This window comes from Populus euphratica, unplaced genomic scaffold (genome assembly GCF_000495115.2).
Source record: "Populus euphratica unplaced genomic scaffold, PopEup_1.0 scaffold665.1, whole genome shotgun sequence".
NCBI lineage: Eukaryota > Viridiplantae > Streptophyta > Magnoliopsida > Malpighiales > Salicaceae > Populus > Populus euphratica.
This window is the reverse complement of record NW_011500530.1, coordinates 83,462-90,210: the sequence shown is the minus strand read 5'-3', so window position 1 is coordinate 90,210 and position 6,749 is coordinate 83,462. Positions and strand designations below refer to the sequence as shown.

Here is a 6,749-nt window from a genome sequence, read left to right as displayed (position 1 = left end):
TGGGGGGGGTGGGGGCACACGTGAGTCCTTAATTTAATTGTCCTTGCATTTTTAGACCAATAAGAGGAGAAAATGTGGACTTGGGAGTGGAAACTTGATGCAACCATCGTAACTATCGTCGCTGCGGACCCTTCAATCTTTCATCAGCAACAGATGGTTTTGGTGTGCACATCTCACCTTCTATTTTGTTAATCAATTCCAAGGTTAACCTCGTACACTAAATTTTTTCTTTTTTACTTAATGTATTAGGTTAATATAAAGGATTGTTTCTTAAAACTATTGAAAATAAAAAATCATTCCATGCATAATATGGTTATCTATACCATGAAAATATATATATAGAACAGAGGTGTTTAAAAAAATCCACTTATTTATAATATTTATATTATTTAACTTGAATAATTAAGGAATTATTATATGCATATTATAGATGATAACGAGTTAAAAAAATTTAAAAAATAAACATTACTTGTTAGAAAACTCAACTTAGCATATATATCTTATTATAATATACTTAAATATTTGTTGTTGTATGTCTTGTTATTTATTTATTTATATTTTTTCATAATTAATTCTTTAATTTTAGTTAATTGATTTATTTGATATATTAAGTCTAGATTATTTGTTAAAACTTATAACACATTTTAAGCTAATTTATTGGGTGTAAATCTAAGTTATAATTAAATTTAGTTCATAAAAATTAACATTATAAATTTAATATATATATATATATATATATATTGTCGCTACACGATGTCAAGCGACGGCTCTATTCTTTTGTTTATTTAATAAAAAGAAAGATTTTTCAGGTAATTGGGTCATATCTGAAGGAAACAAAGATTTTATTAGAGTCACCATCTTGTAACTTGAGGGAACTAGAAATCCCAAATTAGATACTGGTCCTGGAGATTCAGGTACTAGATTAGTTATCATTAAGAAAAGGTAGACACTATCCTTAAAACATCCTTTCAAGAGAAAGGTTATCCTTACTTGTGTGTTTTTTATTTAATTCAAATGCTATTATATTTTGAACTTATTTGCAATTTGTTTTTTCTAAAGATGGTTAACGTCGGTCCCTAAAAGTAGAAGACGCATAAAAAATGACATCAATCCCTAAAAATAGAAGACTCGTCTAAAATATTGACGTTTGACCCTAAAAAGAAGAGTTACGTCTAGGTTACCAAAAGAAATAATGGACATAATCCATAGTTGGTATTTAAATTATTAACATTGGTCCTTTTTTGTAAATAAAAGAGACGTGTCGACAAACAATATTTATAGGAGATACATCAAAACATAACATCAGTCCCTAAAAAATAGGAGACTTGTCTAAAATATTAATGTTTGTCCCTAAAAAGGAGAATTACATCTGGATTATCAAAAGAAATAATGGATATAATCCATATTTGGCATTTCAATTTTTGATATCGGTCATTTTCTTTAAATAAAAGAGATGTGTTGACAAACAATATTCATTTATAAAACAAAAATTATTTTGATATCGTTAAGAAATAGGTATAACCATACTTGTGAATTGAGATTTGAACCCATGAATAATGACATGATAAAATGGGTGTTGAACCCGCGTTGTTATTCCTTTTATATTTATTTTTGGTTTTTTTTCACATGCAAGAAAAAATTTACAAGTATTTATATATATAAAAATATCAAAAATACCGTTAGGAACCCCAAAAAATTACCTGAGTGCCACTGTATAGATAAAAGACTGAAATACCCTTGAATTTCTCAAAAAATTACAAAAATACCCCTGGTGGCGTATGTAACTTACGTGCGGTTACTGTTGGAGGAGGTGAAATTTCCCAGCGAGATATTCGGCCAAAAAATGGTTGATTCTGGTAGATCTGAGGGAGAGGATTCTGATGAAGGTGGTTTCGACTTCTGTTAATGGTTGATGAGGGAGAATCATTGGTTTGAAGCTTTGGGTGGCCGATGAAAATTGTAGCCTTTTTCCGTCTAGATGAGGCGGAGAGAGAGATGAAAACTGCCTAGGTTTTTCTTCAGAGGAGGCGATTAACCTTTATATGGTGGTTTTGAGGCTTTAAACGACCAAAAATGAAAGATCGAATTAAAGAGAAGCGATCGCCAATGAGAGGAGAGAAAGTATTTGAGATGTTGCTACGGTGTGAACGCAAGTATGGTACATTGGTGCAGCTGAAGGTTATGAATCGTGGTATTTCTAATGAACTGATCCTTCAGCTGTGATTGACTTGACTGATTTTCACTGACTATTTATAGTTAATGAGGAGGAGACGTAAAATCTCAATGACGGTGGCACAATCTACTTTAAGCAAAAATTTCAATGTTATAACTACCTTGCCTACCGTTGGTAAAATTACTCCGTCTGCTATGATAAAAATTTTGTATTATTGATTTTTTTATTATATATAATAATAAATATTTATAGGGATAAAACTAAAAACTCAAATCAGTATTAGAAAAAGCTCATTTCAACCACTAAAAATCAATTTTAATTACCGAAAATTATGTTGGAACACTAAAAAAATCTTTATATTGGTATCAACTAGGTGGACCGGGTTTTTTTAACAAAAATAGCCTGAAACTTATTCTTTTATCCCGGTCAACATGGTGAGACTTATATTAACTCGGTGGACTCGGTTTTGATTGAAAATGATGGTTTTGACCCGAAACGACCTGAAACTTATTTTTTATCCTAGTCAACATGGTGGGACCTATATTGATGTGATGATCTCGATTTTGACCGAAAATGGTGATTTTGACCCGAAACGACTCGAAACTTATTTTTTACCCTGATTGACATGGTTTGACCCATATTGACTTGATGGACTCTATTTTGACTGAAAATGACGGTTTTGATTTAAAACGACTCGAAACTCATTTTTTTAGCCTGGTCGACATGGTTTGACTCATATTGACTCGGTGGAATCGGTTTTCATGGAAAGATGCGGTTGACCTGAGAAAAATATATTTTTAAATTTTAAACTTTTTTCTTAATTTTTTTGATTTATTTATTTATTTATATTTTTTTACAATTAATTCTTTCATTTTAGTTAATTGATTTATTTGATATATTAAATCTAGATTATTTGTTAAAACTTATAGCACATTTTAAGCTAATTTATTGGGTGTAAATCTCAGTTCTAATTAAATTTGGTTCATAAAAATTAGTAATATAAATTTAACTTATATATATATATATGTAAAATATTTAACCTAGCAAGATATATATAACTGGATTGTGTATAAATAAAAATTAAAATAGGTGAAATTTACAAAACATTAAAAATTGTGTTGGCAATATCAAACATACTTCACCGAATTATAGTTATGAACACCGCTAATATAAATGTTGCACTGTATCTATCCTAAGGTACATTAGTTTGGTGATGCTCAATTATGTCGACTACCCCTTGCACATGGCATGTGTCCCAAGTGTATTATAAAATATTAATGAGACGGGAGGGTGCGGGGTAGGAGTTAATTTAATTAAGATAAATACATCTGAGACATGTGAGGCTTTAATTTAATTGTCCAATAAGATGGGGAAATGTTGACTTGGGAGTGGAAGCTTGATGCAAACATCATAAACATGACCCCACAATCTTTCATCAGCAAGAGATGGTTTTGATGTGCGCAGGTCACCTTCCATTTTGTTAATCAATTCAAAGGTTAAGCTAAGGATAGCCGCCGGGGTTCCAGAAATTGATAGTGACATTTATATATATAAAAAATTACTAATTTGGTGATGTTCAATTGTGCTCCATCCACGCCCACACCCAGCACATGGCGTCCGTAGTGGGTCTGGAGTTGTTATTTTTTTTTACATAAAAAATATTAATATTCAAGTGTTAGTTTTATTTTTAAAACTAGATTTAAAAGTCTTCTGTCTACTGTTATAATATTAATTATAATATAAATAGTAATATTTTTAATATTAATAATAATATTAAATTTATCTAATCTAAGTTTTTATAGTTTTTTATCCCATTAAATTAAATTTATAATCTTTTTCAATAATAAAAGTATTTTTTAAAAAAATTATTAATAACCATAATAATAAAATAAAAATAATAAGGATACTATTAATGATTATAAACTTGGATTTGGGGCCACAAATATACCTATGTTTTTGGGATTGACGACGACCATGATAAAATTTATCTGATTTAAGTTTTTATAATTTTTAATTCCTTCAAATTAAATTTATGATTTTTTTAATATTAATATTTTTTTTAAAATTTAATAAAAATAAAAATAATAACAATATTAAAAATAAAAATAACACTAATAATAATAATAATAAAAATAATGATAAGAATAATAAGAACAACAATAATTATAATTATTAATTTTAATCTTTAAATCAAGAGAAATCTAAAGCGTGGTTGCTAAAGAACAGGGTGAAGCAATCGATGCGGGAAAAGATCAGTACTGTTGCTTCCTTCAACTCAAAGTATTGGTGAGTTCAAGAACAAGATGATTTATTGGAGATTCGAAAGGCTTGACGCAGAAAGAGGATAACTTTTTGATGATTTTATTGACCGATCACTTATTTGATTTTCTGATCACCATGACAATATTCCTTTCACTTTAAATAAAATAATTTCTCTCGACAATCAATGCTCTGTGAAGCCCTGATTGGCAAACAAAATGTATAAAGTTCTTCTTTTTTGTTGAAAATAATAAAAAACCATGACCACATGGCATAAGCTTATCTAGCTTATGCAGTAAATTTGGAAAAGAAAGAAATAAAGTTGTATAAAATACATGTAGGAAGGGGGTTTTCAGATATATTTTCAAAGGAATTACATGGATTACCACCCGAGAGAGAAGTAGAAGTTTCAATAGAAATATTTCCTGAAACTACACCAGTAGCTCAAACACCATATTAAATGGCAACTGTAGAATTGATGAAATTAAAATTATAGTTATAAGAATTGCTAGAAAAAAGTATTTATCCGTCATAGTGTTTCATTTTAAGGGGCTCTTGTGCTGTTTGTTAAAAACAAAGATGGATTATTTCGGCTCTGTATATTGTAGACAGCTTAATAAAGTGACTATTAAAAAATAAATTTGTTTGATTAGTTAAAAGGGGTGTATATATTTTCAAAAATAAACTTGAGGTGAGGGTATCATCAAGTGATGATAAAAAAAAATAATATACAGAAAATAGCTTTTAAAACTTACTATGAGTATTATGAGTTTGTGGTGATGCCTTTTGAATTAACTAATGTCCTAGCGATATTTATTGATTTGATGAATTAAGTTTTTCAATCTTATCTAGACAAATTTGTAATAGTGTTTATTGATGATATACTAATATATTTTTCATCACAAATAGACACATGCAAATCACTTGAGAGAAGTGTTAGAAACCTCGAGGAGAAATAAGTTGTATGTAAAGTTGAGTAAGTGTGAATTTTGGCTAAACAAAATAGTATTTTTAGATCATGTGATATCAGAGAAGGGTATCAGTATGGATCCAAAAAAGATAAAAGCAGTATTGGAATAGAAAAGACCTACGAATGTGACTGAAATTCATAGTTTTCTAGCTTAGTTGGGTATTATAGAAGATTTATGGAAGGATTTTTCATGATAGCCTCTCCAATGACTCGGCTAACTCGAAAAAAAGTTAAGTTTGAATGGTCAAAAGAGTGTGAAACAAGTTTTCAAGAGTTAAAATCCAGGCTAGCTACAGCCACACTATTGGCTTTACCAAAAGAACAAGAGGGATTTGTTATGTATAACAATCTTTCCGGTAAGGGTTTGGGTTGTGTACTTATGCAGCATGGATTAGATAGTTAAAACCACATGAGGTGAACTATCCAATACATGGTTAGCCTGTTAAACACAGGATTCATATCATGAAAATCTGATAACTAAATAAAAAAAATTAAAATTAACAAACTAAATCAAATAAAAAATTCATTAAAAGAAAAAAATAAGACTGCTCAGCTTTCGCATTGTGAACTGCAATGTGCAGTCTAAAACCATGTCAAACATGGAATATGTGTCATAAAAGTTTGATAATTAAATAAAATTTTTTTAACATTAACAAACTAAACTAAAAAAATTAATTAAAATGAAAAAAAAAAATTAGGTTAACTCGTCAAACCCGGAATCTATATCATGAAAGTCTGATAACTAAATAAAAAAATCTAACATTAACAAACTAAATTAAACAAAAAAATTCATTAAAAGAAAAAAACTCATTAACCTGTCATATTCGAGATCTGTCTTATGAAAGTCTAATAACTAAATAAAAAATTAATATTAACAAACTAAATTAAATAAAAAAATTCATGAAAATAAGAAAAAACAAAGAAAAAAAAAGAAAAAAACCATAAAAACATGAAGAACAAAAAACCAAAAGAAGAAGAACAACAATTCAGTATAAAAAAAAAATAAAGACAGTAATCTTTGTACCATGGGCTGCTCTGTAAGAGCAGTTTGAGTTAGATATTAATAATGTATATGAGCACCTCTAATATGAAGTTTGTATTGTATCTATCCTAAGGTACATGGCATGTGCCCCCAAGTGTTTTATCTATCATAAATATTAAAGGGGCGTTTGAAAATATAATAGTGGTTGAGATTTAAATGTTTTTTGTCTGAGGTTTCTTGTCGTGGTATTTCTTCGTCTTGCAATGAGACATTGGTTATTTGAAGTGAGGTTGTTCTTGACTGAGAGAGAGAGTGTTTATCTTCGAAGAATGGTAGAAGTTGTTGTCTAGATTTATTGATTTTGA

At 29.0% G+C, this 6,749-nt stretch overlaps 1 protein-coding gene across 1 annotated transcript in view; it reads right to left on the bottom strand.

Annotated features, from left to right (window-relative positions):
* The window catches only part of LOC105115225 (uncharacterized), a 10,219-nt gene that overhangs the window by 1,145 nt on the left and 2,325 nt on the right, over nucleotides 1-6,749 (bottom strand). The window lies entirely within an intron of this gene.